This window comes from Vicugna pacos, chromosome 14, assembly GCF_048564905.1.
Source record: "Vicugna pacos chromosome 14, VicPac4, whole genome shotgun sequence".
Taxonomy (NCBI): Eukaryota; Metazoa; Chordata; class Mammalia; order Artiodactyla; family Camelidae; genus Vicugna; species Vicugna pacos.
In genome coordinates this window covers 55,169,182-55,185,153 of record NC_133000.1, presented here as the reverse complement: position 1 = coordinate 55,185,153, position 15,972 = coordinate 55,169,182, and positions in this window count along the sequence as shown.

The following is a 15,972-nucleotide window of genomic DNA, read 5'->3' as shown; positions in this document are numbered from 1 at the left end:
GAGGTGGACAAAAGGCTCGCCTCCACTGATTCACCAGCCAGAACACACGCTGGACTCCCAGGCTAGAACCAGAAGGGCTGTCACCACACTCTTCTCTGAAATGTGGACTCAAGGTGATGAAGCTGGCTGTGGCTAGGGATGCAGGAAAAGAAGCTTTCTTCCTGTTCTGCTAAAGCTACTTGGAAAGATGCTCACTTATCTGGGTAGCACAGTGTGTGATGTGACAGGAGGAACTGCTGCTGCAGCCAGAGAAGGTACCCAGAGGGTAAAGGTCACACATGCAAGAGAGCGAAGCTAAGACAATCACAGAGAGAGAAGCTGAGCTCTTTTCATAGACCTTCCATTGCTTATCTCATATCTGGATTTTTCATACACAAGGACAAACACATTTTAAAAACAATTTGTTAAGTTTCCTGAAATGTGCAATTGGAAGCATTCAAACTGACCCTTAAGACTGTGCATCCACCAAAACGTATGTCCATCTTTCTTTCATAGATTTTCTTTCAATATTTTTCTCTACATTTGGGGGGAATGTTTTTGAATGTGTCATATATGGCTCTTTTATTTTTATTTAAAGTATAAATTCTATTTTTATGTTTTTTAAATTTATTTTTTATTTTTTCATGACATCTTATTTTTAAGGAATGTATTTTTTCCCAAGTAGCTGAATGTTTAATTGAATTTTCATTTAGCTTATTGTAAAATTTTCATTTTTCTAAATTAGTTTGGTTTCCCTTAGTTCAGATTTTCACAGTTTTTTGTTTGTTTATTATACTTTTTTTGTTCAATTTTTTACTGGCCATGCTTAGGGTTCTCCATGAAGCATGAGAGTATTTAAATTTCTTTAATTCATCTATTAAGCCCGGGGATGGTACATAGATGGAATTTTTTTTTTCTTTGCTGTTGGGTAGGTGGATTGATTACTAGACCATCCCTGTGAAAGGAAATGGTGTGAGATTTCTAGCCATGACTTTTGGAAAGGAATTGGCAAAATTCACTTCGAGATGAGGAGAACTGAATGTTACTGGGTTGTGAACAGTCCTTAATGAGACCACAAATACTAATATATGGAGGTCTTATTTTCAGGCATTCACATCAGCTTTAGATTGTCTGGGGATAATGCAGGCTCCCTATTCTCTGTATGCCCCTGGTGAGAGGTTATAGCACCACGAAACAGGCTTTTTAACCAGACTCTAAATAGATTTCTTTGGTTTTAACATGCATTTCATTATAACTCTCTTCTGCCTTCTGACTCTGAGCCCAAAATCTCTCTGAACTCCTCTTGGGCTGACTTCTCTCCCCTTTTATTGGGCAACATTGAACCATATTCTTTGCTCTGATGTGACGCTTGTTTCTGTTTCATCCTTACTCCAGTGCTAGTCTCTCTTTCTTTTTCTCTGAAATACTCTAAAATCTTTATTCATTTTTAAACTCCATCTTGTTTATTATGTGTTTATCCCTTGCTCTATTTTTATACTCTTGTGCCATCTTAAGAGGTACAGAAAACAAAGGAATATTCCTAGTTTGGCATATTGAATCTTAAACCTTACATTGAATTTCGATAACCCATCACATTGCTTTTTTATTGCACAATTCTAAATGAAATTGATTATCCACTCAACAATTGATTGCTTGAATAATTCAGTAATGCATTCTAATTTGTCAAATTTAGGCTAAAAACAAAAGAATGATAAACATAAGTTTTAGCATTCTTCAGCCGTTTCACTTGTGCCTCGCCTGCAATTCAGTAGATATGCATTCCAATAATTGTGGTGTCTCCTTACTTGTGAGAAAGAATTACTGACCTATATCCAATAGCTCATATAAACACTTAGTAAGATACTATTTGATTATATGTAAATGAATGTAGCACAGCCGATAATATGGACCACAGTCCGTCTTGGGTGATATTAAGGACCATTTATCTTTCCTAAGGAATGAATGGGTTTTGAATGGGGCACATGAAATGGTACTTCATCTTCTCTTAGATATTTTTGTGCTCTTGCTTCTCTAATACTCATGCACCTGCAATATGGTAAAAAAAAGTTTGTTTCAATCCTTAATTTTAAAAGTAGAATAAAAGACAAACTGTTACTTGTTAGCCAAAAATTCATAACAATCAAGAACTTTGGTTCAGTTTTAATCTTCAAGGTAATATGAAAATAACAAAGGAAATACAATTAAAGTGCCCCCTTCAGTCTTAATTAGGTTACATTCCCTTAGGGAAGTAAAGAGAGAACACAGTTATAGTTAGCTTTCATTATTAAACACCTCTTAATGCATACGTGTGCTGTTTAAGGAGTTTATATAACGATTTGCTCATTAGACCAACCAACACATAATCACTTCTAGAGTCAATTAATATAAATAGGTGATAAATCACTCGCTAATTCAACACTAAACTGAGTTTTGTCCATCTCTTATGCCTTTAACCTCATCTTCTTCTTTATTATATGCTTTCGACATCATCAATTAAACAAACTCAGATCTCCCCATCTTAAAAAGAAAACCAAATAAGCACTCTCTCTATTAAGATCCCTCTTTAATTTTCATTGCAGAACATGTTACCAAAAAAAAAAAAAGGTTCTATATTCTCTGTCCATTTTTTTGCTCCAAGGTATCCTTTTTCTCTACTCATTAGTTTCAGTAAAGTTAAAACAAACTTGAAACAAGGTCAAACTCTGTGTCTACCATAATTTCCTTTCCTGCAATAGCTATCATAGCAAGGGTTATGAATTCCAAGTCTTTACTTCTGGCTCAGACATCTGTGTAGATTTCTAGAAAAGTATATGCAGCTCCTTATCGAATCTATCTACATACATGTCCCTCAAGCACCACAAAATTGACAATTCCATATTTACTCTTTCTGATTTTCACTGAAAATCTTAGCATAGCTCTGCATTGTCACTTACCAGCACAAGCTTTCCGTTACACTATAAACTGCTTGAGGAAAAAGATTATAATTTTCTGTCTTCAAGTCTTTTGTGCTTAATAGAGTGCATGTTACATATAAAGCGATCAATGAATATGCATTTAATAAACGAATACATCTGTGTGATTTTAACATTTTTTTGAACTATGACATGCATTTGTATGTATCTATAACCAATATGGTAAATAAGAAATAAGTGAACTACAGTAAGGTTCTCTCCCCAATAACATAAGCTGTTTTTCAGTCCATTATAAACATAAGATTAGCCTTGTGACAACTTTTAATCACTCTAAACAAAGCCACAACTTGCACCAGCACTACATAAATTAGGAGAGTAGGAAAATAAAATGATAATGTGTTAAGCTTTAATATTCAACTAATATTGAATTACTTGAGGAAGCACTCATGGATTTTAATCGTAGGCATGTCGGAGATCACAAACACAACTCTGGTTGATAATAAGTCAGATTGCCACTCCCCAGACCACTGAACAATATCATAATAAATGAAATGATGTAACAAGGAAGTCATTACTAGCAAAGAGCATACTGAGGCTTCATCTTGTATGAAAGAAAAGAAAACCGATCTCATCCTGCTAAATAAGTCAGCCAGGAGAAACAGAACAATAAAATTAATAACGTGTTCCCTGATAACACAGGAGCAAGCTGAATGGGGAATCAGATAGGGCGGCAGACAGTAAACCTGAAAACAGTGTAACTGATACCAAGGAGACTAACAAGAGTATTCATGAGAGGCAAACACATGAAAAAGTAAAAATAATAATGGACACAATGATAGTGATTTAGGTAATGCTGAGAAGCTTATCTTTAAGAGAAATGTAAGAATAATGAATGTCCTAAGTTTGTTCAAAGTGAATATGAGCTGACTTAGAAAAGAAAAGAAAAAAAAACATTATCTCATGGCTGTTATGCTACATATTATCAACCAAAGTCTGAAAGAGGTTATTTTTTAAAGTAACAACCTCAAATAATTATTCCTAAAGAGATGATTCCTTTAACCACCCACTATACAGTCCATACAATAAAAAAAAGTTACATAATAGGGTTCCCTGAGGCCAAAATGGCTTAACTGTCAATATAAGAGAATAGTTTCAGGAATCAACATACTTATTTATATCAATTTATCTTGGCTTATTACCTTTTTTCCTGGTTCTTGTTATGACACAAACTTTCTGGAAACCTATTCCTAAGCAGGGCATCACCATGACACAGAAGATGGGAATCAGCCCAGACCAATCCTAACCCTCCCTAGTCTCAGGCAGCCTGCATCTCTGAAACTGTGCCAGATACTACGTGGGATCCCAGCCTGTTCAAAATGAACAGCAACAACACATATACTGTGGAAAAATTAGTAATTTTAGGTAATTCCCTTCTATTCATGCCACTTTCCCCTGTAATCTTTGGTGGTCAAACAGAAATCAAACCATCCTCAGGCTTCTCTTTCCAATCTGTTCTTACCTACAATACTTGTTGCATACAATTCTCATGATGCTCCACTGGTAACCTTATATCTATGGTAAATAAACTGGCTTGAAAATTTTAAATTCCACAGAATATTTTTTCTAACACCTAGAATCAATTGAATCCTGGTTCATAACTGAGCCTTTTGCATCTCTTGCATCAATCTAGCTTATTAAACATGTAAAATCATGCTAAACAAAACTGCCTGTACTAACAGACCTTATCTGTCATGTTACTAATGATTCTTGCTGGACCACAGACTTCCTTCTGCATTAGGAAGACTGCAACATAATTTTAGCATTTCCACTATTAACGAAATTCCAAATTTCAAGATTTCTGACATCCAGTTATAACATACCTGTGTTAAATTTTCAAGATATCTTTAACTCTTTGCATGCTTCTAGTCTCTTCAATTCTATGATATTTTCTCATAGTTTTCCTCTTTTTATTATATTCATCCCTAGACTCATGGTTGATCATCGAAAATTTACTTTTATTTAGAATTTCTTAACTTAGGACTTGCTAAAAAAAGAGTTTGAAGTCAAAGTTAAGGGCGATTTATTGGGGGTGCAAGGCTAAGACAAAGAGAGTGAGGAAAAAGAAAGGACACACAGAGAAGTATGAGAAGAGATACATTGCCCACTGCTAGAAAAAATACAGAGCCAGTCAGTCAGTGTAGAGGACATATCTGGCACAGATTGTGTAGAAGCAGTCTATTGATGGAGGGAAAAGAGCTGAAATTTATAGGCAGAACTCTCTCTCCTCTCTTATTCAAAATCATCAAGATTTATCCTGTAAGAAGTTCTCTGCAGTTCTGGTCATGGTCACTTGACTCTTTCAAGTGATCTGACTTTGGCTACTGGGAAAGCTAGAAACTTCAATAAGTTGTTGAAGTCTGGAAGAATTGGGAAAAGCCAGGCTTTAACCCTCAGTGGAGGGACTGCTTAGGATTCTACAAAATTCTTTGTTGTATTGTTTGGAGCACAATAAGTAGCTGAGAGCTGGGAGAAAGCCAAGGCTGGAAAAATCTGAGGCATTTCATATAGAATGTTACCAAGCCATGCAAAAATACTCAGCCACACCCTCCTTTCTCCTGTATCCCAGTCTTACAGGAACTGCACAGGGGGTCAACTTTCCAATCTTATGCTTTTTATACCCAGAAAGTTGAATCTTACAGTTCAGAAATTTATGACATAGAAAAGAAAATCCTTTGAGTTAATAATTCTATTTCTATAGGAATTTAAAAAATGTGCATTGCTAGTTTTACTTTCTCACCCAAAACACATATCTTTACTGTCCGAGAAATCTGGGATTAGTCTATTCTATGAAAAATGCGAAGTTCAAATCTTTTAAAGCATAAACTCAAAAAAATATATAGTTTAATCTTCTAACTGGAAATTCCATCCTCCCATCATGTTCAAAACTGAACAAAATTTGTTTTGATAAAGAAGCACAAAAGAAAGTAAGAGAACAGAAGGGAGGGAGGAAGAGATAGAGAGAAGGAGGTAGGAAAGGAGGAGATTCAGAGTCTTTAAAAAGAGTCATGGGAAAACAGATGTGTTATTTCTTGTTTGTTATAAACAGGAAGTACATAGTCATAATTTCTACTGCCTGCAATCCTAAAATCATGACAAGAAACAACCGTCACATGTGTGTATGTGTGCGTGTTTGTATATAAGTGAAATAAATAATAGCAATAATAAAAGGGATGGAATGGAGGAATCAGGTTTATTTTGTTATTGTAAATTACTTATATTACTCGTGAATTGGTATAGTGTTACTGAAAATTGGATTTGGATTAGCTGTAAATGTATATTGAAAACTCTAGGGCAACAAATAAAAAAGTAAAGAAATAAGTATAACCAGTATGTTGAGAAAGGAGAGAAAATGTAATCATATATAAATGCTCAATTAAGACTGCAAAAGGTAGAAAAAGAGTGGAAGACAAACCTACGAACAAAAAACAAGGGCAAATAAGAGAAAACAGTAGTGAATATATCAGATATTAATCCTATGTCAATAATCACTCGGAAAACCAATGGTCTAAATGCACCAATTAAAAGAGATTGTCAGGGTAAATCAAACAACAAGATCCAACTATACGTTGTCTACATGAAACCAACTTTAAATATGAAGACACTCAGATTAAAAGTAAATGTGTGGAAATACATATATACATGCTAATATTAATCAAAAGAAAGTGGGATTAGCTTTATTAATTTCAGACAGAGCATATTTCAAAGCAAAGAAAGTTTCAGTTATAAAGAAGGGCATTACATAATGACAAAGGAATTAATTCTAAAAGAAGATATAATTCTTAACATGTATATATCTAAAAACAATGCATCCAAACTATATGAGGCAAAAACTAATAGAATTATGAAGAGAAAAAGGTAAATCTACTATCATAACTGGAGATTTCAAAACTCCTTTCTCAGAAATGGCCAGATTAAGCAGGCAGCATGTCAGTAAAAACATAGTAGAACAACAACTATCATTGTCAACAACAAAATCTTTCAGATGGATATAATTGACATTTATAAATTATTTCATCCAACAACAACAGAACATACATTCCACTGGAGCTTACATGAAACATTTATTAAAACAGACCATGTTCTGGGAGATAAAACACACTTTAACAAATTTAAAAGAAAATAAATCAATGTCTTCTCTCAGACCACAATGAAATTAAAATAAAAAGCAATAATCAAAATATAACTGGAAAATACAGAAATAAGCAAAGATTAAATAATAAACTTCTGAATAGCACAAAGATCAAAGAGGAAACCTAAAGAGAAATTTAAAAAATAATTTCAACTAACTCAAAATGAAAACACAAATTATCAGAATTATGGGATATAATTAGAGCAGTGCTTAGAATGAAATTTATAGCATCGAATGCATATATTAGCAGTGAAGAAAATTCTAAAGTCAATAGTCTAAGTTTCTATCTTAGGGAACTAGAAAAAGAAAAACAAATTAATTCCAAAGTAAGTGGAAAAAAAGAAATAATTAGAATTAGAGAAGAAATCAATGAAAATGAATATAGGAAATAATTAGAAGAAAATCAATGAAACCAAAAACTAGTACTTTTAATAACATTTTTATAACATTGATAATAACATTTTAATAACATGGATAAGCCTCTACTCAGGCTGAATTTAAAAAAAAGAGTGAGAGGACACAAATCACTAATATCAGAAATGAAACTGGCACATCACTAAATATCCTACAGCCATTAAAAAGATAATGAAGGAATACTCCGAACAACACTGTGCCCACAAATTTGATAACCTAAATGAAGTAGGTCAATTTCTTGAAAGATGCAACCTGCCAAAACTCACATAAAAAGAAACAGACTATCTGAATATGTGTATATCTACTAAAACAATTCAATGAATAATTAATAACCTTCCAAAATAGCATCAGGCCAGAAAAGTTCATTGGTGAAGCCTACCAAATGAAATCAAACCAATATTTATAATCTCTTCCAGAGTACAGAGCAGAGGGACAACTTCCTAACTGATTCAATAAGGCCACCATTACCCTAATACCAAAACTGATAACGACATTACAAAAAAATAAAACAAAACAAAAAAAAAAAAACCCACAGGCCAATATCTCATATGAACATAAATGTTAGAATTCTCAACAAAATATTGGCAAATTGAATTCTACAATGTTTACAAAGAATTATACACCATGATCAAGTGTGCAAGGCTGGTTCAATTTTCTAAAATCAATTACTATATAACCCATCACATGGATAAGCTAAAAGAAAAAGTCATCTAATCCTATGAATAGATGCTAAATAATAATTTGGAAAAATATGTAACCATCCTCATGATAAAAACTCTCAGTAAAGCAGGAATAGAACAGAATTTTCTTAACTTGATAAAAAAAATTTATAAAAAACTACAACTACTAATGGTGAGAAACTGGAATCTTTCCTACCAAGATTAGGTACAAAGTGAGGATGTCTCTTTTTACCATTATTTTTCAACATTGTACTAGAAATTTTAGTTAATGCAATGAGACAAGAAAAGGAAATAAAACATATGCAAATTGAGAAGGAAGAAATAATATTTTTTTTCATAGACATGATCTTCTATGTACAAACTCCAAAATAATTGACCAAAAAATTCTTAGAACTAATAAGCAATTGTAGCAAAGTTGCAGGATACAAGGTTAATATTTAAAAAAAATCAATGTTTCCTGTATGCCAGCATTGAACAAGTAGAATTTGAAATTAAACATGATACCATTTACATTAGCACCTCAAAGAATGAAATACTTAGGTACAAATCTAATAAAGTATGTATAAGATACATATAGAAAAACCACATAATTCTGATGAAGGAAACCAAAGAAAAGCTAAATAAATGGAGAGATATGCCACGTTCAATATTTTCAAGATGTGATTTCCTTCCAAACTGACCTATAGATTCCAAACAAAAATGTCATTCCAAACAAAATCCCAGAAAGTTATCATATGGCTCTTGACAAATTGATTCTAAAGTTTATACTGAGAGGCAAAAGACCCTAAATAGTCAATATAATATTGAAGAGAAGAACAAATTTGGAGAACTGAGAACCCCTGATACCAAGACTTACTCTTAAACTACAATTTTAAGACAGTGTCATATTGGTGAAAAAAAAAATAGACAAATAGATCAGTGGAATAGAATAGAGAGTCCAGAAACAGACCCACATAAATATAGTCAACAGATCCTTGACAATGGAGAAAAGGCAATACAATGGAGTAAGGATAATCTTTTCAACAAATAGTGCTGGAACAAACGGATACCTGCACGCAAAAGAAAAAAAAAACAATATGAATTTTACAATCATCACAAAGATTAAGTTAAAATATGTCACACACCTAAATATAAAATACAAAACTATAAAACTCCTTAGAAGATAGTGTAGGAAAAAATCTTGATGGCCCTGGGTTTAGCAATGACTTCTCAGATACAACAATAAAGCCATGATCCATGAAAGAAATAATTGAAAAGCTAGAATTTATTAAAACTAAAAACTTCTCTTCTGAGAAAGCCAATAGCAAAATAATTAGAATATAAACCACAGTCTGAGAAAATATTTGCAAAGACATACCTGATAAAAGACTGTTAGTCAAAGTATAAAAATAACTCTTAAAACACGATAGTAAGAAAATGAGCAATCTGACTGAAAAAAGAGGCCAAAACCTTAACAGACACCTGCCTAAATAAGATATAAGGATGGCAAATAATCATATGAAAAGATACTCCATGTCCTATGTTAGGGAAATTCAAATGAAAACAACAAGATAACCACTGCACACCTATTAGAATGGCCAATACTCAGGATGTTAACAATACCAAATGCTGGAGAGGATGTGGAACAAAAGAAATTCTCATTCATTGAAGTGGGACTATAAAATTGTATAGCCACGTGGAAGGCATTTTGACAGGTTTATTTTTCAAACTAAACATACACTTACCATACAATTCAGCAATCACAATTCTTGGTATACAAGGAAAGGGTTTGAAAATGTATGTCCACACAAAAACCTGAACATAGACATTTATAGTAGCTTTATTCATAATTGGCAAAACTTGGAGGCAACCAAGATATCTTTCAGGAGTTAAATGGATAAATGATCTTTGATACATCCAAACAATGGATTATTATTCAGCACTAAAACGAATAAGCTATCAAGCCATGAAAAGATATGGAAGAAATATAAATGCATATTGCTAAGTGAAAGAAGCCAATATAAAAAGGCTACATACCATATCATTTTAACTATATAGAAAAGGCAAGATGGAGGATAAGACAAAAAGATCAGTGGTTGCCAGAGGTTAAGGTAGAAGGAAGGATTAATATGGTGGGAGACAATGGCTAGAGAGGGCTGGAGTTGGGTATTTCCATTCTTAAATCAGTTTTGCTCTGATCACACCCCAGTAGGTCTGGCTCTGGTTAACTAATGAGGGCAGGCCTTGTTAAGAACAGAGTCCTCTGGAGTATTTCAAGGTGACCTCTTTACTCCTTCCCCTGCTGGAAGCACGAGGGAATTTTTTCACTCCAGTATTTACTCTCTGAAACTGCCAAGCTCCTGGAGGAAAGACTCACAAAGTGCAGGCAGGCAGCCGTGGTGGGGGGAGCCTCTGGCTGGGTTCTGAGCTTTTAACTCTCAGGTTTGTCTAAATTGTGCCTCCAGCAATTCGTCAATTACAGTTTTGATGTCCCTACCCAGCACTGGTTCCCATGGTCATTTACAGTCTTGGATCTCTTCTTTGGTAAGCCTTACCTCCCTGTATTTACCTCACTCTCCAGTCCCAGGGACTGCAGATTCCTCTATGTCCTTGTGTCTCTTTAGATCCTAGAAGAGTTGCTCGTTTTTCATTCTGTTCAGCTTTTTACTTCTTACTAGGATGGACTGGCAACTCCCCAGCTCCCAACATACAGAGATGAAAACTGGAAATCCCAATGATTTTAACACAAGTTGATCTCTCAGTGAACAATGATCATACTTTGATATTCATTCATCTCTTTTTAGTTGTTTATTTTTATTAGAAGAGTCAACAAACTTCAGGGCAAATTTTAATTATGATCATGTTCTTTTGGACGAAATTGTTTCTGATACTCTTCTTTCTCCCTGTCTCTGTTTCCTTCTGTCTCTCCATGCACCCCCACCCCACATCTCTTTCCATCTCAAGCAAAATGGATTTTGATACCTTTAGATGGGGTTCCATTTTTTTTTAGAAGAGTGACCAAGGCTTACAATAGCATTATATTTGTCACTTCATATGTTTAAATTACCAATCTGGTCACAGATGTTTGAATTATTCCTGCCATAAGAAGAATTATGAATCTTCATAATGCTTAAAATAGTTTTCCTCTTTTGATATATTGGGTAAAATTGGAAACCACTGAGGGCAGTAAAATATTATCTATCAAGCCATATCCAAATTCACTGCATGCTGCTAAAGGCTAATATGAGTTTTAGAAAGTGGAATATTATTTCCAATATCAAATAATACAATGAGTCAAGTAGTCTGAAGAGAGTACTTTATGATGTGCCTACTACTGTCAGCCCCAGTAAGCATTTGATGGAATATGAGAGCCTACTATACTGCTTTCTCAACATAAAACTAGTTTTTAACCACAAATTATTTTTAGACTTAAATATAAGGGAGATTTACACTCTTAAAAGTGACATCGTTCTGGGAATAATAAAATACTAGGGTCAATTTCATAATCATTGTGCTGCATAGAGGAAATAATTATAACATATTCTGAGTTGGGTGAGTGCATGTGTGCATGTTGTGGGTGTGTTTGTTTCAATTTAAGCAGATTACATACTAATGTACAGAAAAGTTATCAACCCAGTTTGGTGAAATGTATGTTTGATGTATAAAAAAGGACTATGCTCTTAGGATTCAGATGCTATATTAAGTCAAGTTGTAGCCATAAATCACACGTATAAATATTTGATTTCTCTACTCCTGTACCTGGGCTGCTCAATATTACTGCAGAAAGAGGCAAAGCTATGCAGATTTGTGCCCTCATTCTTAGTCATGGCTTTCACAACCATTTATGTGATGCTGGGGCCAAAATCTATATCCTCAGAATAAATCTTCACTCTGACTTCTAACTTGCATCATTGTTAGTGGTTTATTTGTTTGTTTTACAATATTTTTTTTGATTATGCCCTGGATATTTGCAGCCGGATGTGTTCTAAGCAGTGCACATTAAGTTACTTCAAATCTAAACTCATCTCAATACACAGCAAATAGGTCCTGCTGTATAAATTCTATATTCTACCATTAGCATTGCCCCTTACTAGTCACCATAGGAAAGAACCGAGAAGATATCTAAGGTTACATTTTCTACTCACTATTCACATGAAAGCAGGCAAGAAATTCTTTGGATTTCACCTCTTATTTATAAATATATTAGATTCTTCATATACATTGCATATTACTTTGGTTATGGTTTTATTTATTTCATATTTATAAAATATTTATACTTTGTAAAGAAGACCATTGTATAAGTTTTAAAATAAAACATTATTAACCAAAGTATACTACTCTTGAAGTACACTGAAGGAATCACACAATTGATAGAAATATTTTGATAATATTTTACGAAGGAAGTATTCTTTCTAAGTAAAAAAAAAAAATTCATGGTTTGTTTTTGCTCTCCTTTTTTTATACTCCTCAAATGCTACAATCCAGCTTGCCTTTATGTCTTATCTCCTATTAATGATGAAACTATTTCAGCCAGAATCTTCTTTCAATGCTACACTGCAAATCAACAAAGGCTAGAGGGTATATAATTATGTGTGTGTATGTACATATATGTGATTATATATGTGATTATACACATAGATACAAATCTATAGAAGTACATATATAGACATATACAAATACATGTACATGTACAAAGTCTGTTACAATGCAAGTTATATAAATTCTCTATGCCTTAATTTTACCACATGTAAAATGGGAGTAATATTATGACTTAAGCATTATAAGGTGGAACATTTATATAAAACACTTAAGAATAATGCTACATAAATATTAGCTAACCTTTACATTTGTTTGTGCATTTTTCAATTATACATGCAGATAATTCATCAATGTCTTAATAAGCTGTTACCCGATACCATTAGTGACAACAGACGCAAGAAAAGACCATTTCTCACTGTTGTTCAATAATTTTTTCTGGCAGGTCTGACTAATGCAATTAGAAAAAAAAGAATGAGTACATATTAATAATGAAAATCTTAGAAAAATATTTTTTGTTGAGAGTATAAATACATTTTAAGAATGTCCAAAAATATATACTCTTGACCTATTATAACTAATAAGATTTATTATTAAGTAGCCTATCTCATAAGTATCAAGACATAAAATTTTCCTATAGTTCTATGTAATACAAGATGTTTTAAAATAAATATGAAGTGTAAAAATCTTATCTGACATTTTTAAATGAATAAAAATACACAAAACTATTTTGACTTCTAAGGAGAAAATAGGCCATTTTCCTTTAACAATTTGGGTAAGTATGTCTAAAAATTAATATGCTTTTGGAAGGATTAAATTAAGAAACGTTCTAAATTATTGATGTAAAAGCTTAGCCTAGATAAGGTAGATTAACGTACACAAAGCTTAATATTTGTATATAGATACATATTTAGATTTTCTAATGATAAATATTTGAATGTTCTTTTCAATGTGCTTTTTTTTTAGTATTCTATAATTCTAAAACTCACTTTTGTTCATGTGTAGTATACAAAGTTGTCATAATCTCAAGAGTGATTAATTTCATTTTCTAGAATATCATTTATACAAAATGAAGAGATGATCTTCTACATTTTTTGTCTACTTTACCAATTAATTATTTAAATCTATATGTTATTTTCTATTGACTTTATAAATTAATTGTGGCCTACTATGTGAGATCCTTTGGAAAAAGTGTAAAGCCTCTATGATTCTGATGGCTTTTTTTGTCAAATACAAATTTAATTTATTAAGAGCATGAAATGGATAATTGAGCAGATCCATTAAAATAATAAAATAACTTTCCTGTTAAAACATTCAAAAATATGTAATTTTTTGTCATTTAAGTTGTTATAAAGCAAAGATAAAACATAAACAAATTCATTTTCTAAATCTAACTTAACCCTTAAATCAAAACCAAAATAAAACTGCAAATGCATCATTTTAATTGTCAGTTGCAAAAATTCTAAGTTAACTTTTAACAATTAAATTTAGCAATATATTTGAAGATTACTATGCCATAAGCAATAAAATTGTTTAAAGTAAGGAAGAGTTTTCATATTAAATATTTTTTCAATGTCATAAATCAACTAATCAAAAGAGAAATTATTACATTGCATTTTGGTAAATTAAAAGAATAATTTTCATGAAATCTGTGATTGATTATTACAATTAGGGATAAATATAAGTCTACTTTCAATCTAAAACATCTGTAGGTCATTTCTTCTATTCCTTTTCTTCAACATGCCTAGGTCTACTACTACGGCCTTCCATCCTTCTTCCCCAGTTTTGTTTTTTTTTTCTTTTGACTTTTAAAATTTAATTTGAATTTTTACTTTTTCCAAATGTTTTAAATTGAAGTTTGGTTGATTTACAATACTGTGTTACTTTCAGGTGTACAGTAAAGTAGTTCAGTTACTCTTTTTTCAGGTTATATTCCATTATATGTTATTACAAGAAATTTAATATCATCCCCTGTGCTATACAGGAAGCATTCTTACTGATCCCTGTGAAGGTCTTTTTTGTTTACTGAGAAATCAACTTAATCAAGTGTGTCTGAATGGAGTGTAAATTAGACTGATTAGACTTCCTCAACCACACTGCATCTGAAGTAGCAACACAGAAATCCATAAAAAATTTTTTAAACATTTTATCCAAAAAAAAAATCAAACAGAAATTTTTTAAGGAATACATGATTAGTGGACTGTCAAGTTTGCGAAGGATCTGAGGTTATACCTGTTGCACATTAATAAGTTAGTTGCTGCAGTTTCAGGGAACTTGATGGAAGACACAGTGCTTTCGGGTTGCAGAAGAATGACTTAATTGTTGATGGCACAGAAACCAGCATGAGCCTCAGCCTTATATGTATTACTTTCCCTTGTCCCCAGATCTCATGGAAGCAATGCAAATGTCCCCAGATGACACTTGCACATACAGTGGGTTGAGTTACAGGAGAACTCTAAATTTAGGAAACACATTTTTATAAGAAGACGTAAGCACACCTGCACTTTGGGCGAGTAGTGTGTAGAACCCTGTTCTACATCAGCACCCCTATATCATTTTCATACCAAAGGAAATAAATGTTTTCTAATATCATTTGTGAATCTGCATTTGACTTTTGCAATAAATCTTTTTTTTTAATTCAAATGAGGATCCTGGGTCCATTTTCTTCCATTGCAATATTGTTATTATGTCTTTTTATTTATTTTCAGAATAAAAACAGTATCTGTTACTCTTTTTGTTTGTTTGTTTTCATGACTTGGATCTCTTAAAGAAATCAAGCAAAATTCCTTATATATGTGAAGCATTCTGGATTTGCCTATTTTTGTTTGTTTGTTTGTTTTTTGTTTTGTGTGTGTGCATGGTATCATTAATTTTGTGTCCAAAGAGAAGGATAACTCTAAATCTTAATTAGACTCGGGTTAAATACTTTTGGAAGAAGTCTTCATAGTGATTCTGAGTACTTAATATTACATCACATTAAGCAGTACCTATTACAGGTAGTCTAACTTTTAGTGATACTAATTTCAATCATTTAGTTAAGGTGATGACTGCCAGCTTTCTCCCTTAAAACTATCATCCCTTTCAATTAGGAAATAAGATATGGAATAAGAAAGTGTTACCTTTTAGCTGATGCTAACATTTATTGATGATCTTGGCCTGAATCTATCATTTCTTTAAAAGCAACAAAATGGTGATGTTTATTATACTATATTTATTCTTTATTACTTGATAGCTTCATATTAAAAATGTCATTAAGTGAGAATGAACAGTTTTTCTTTACAAA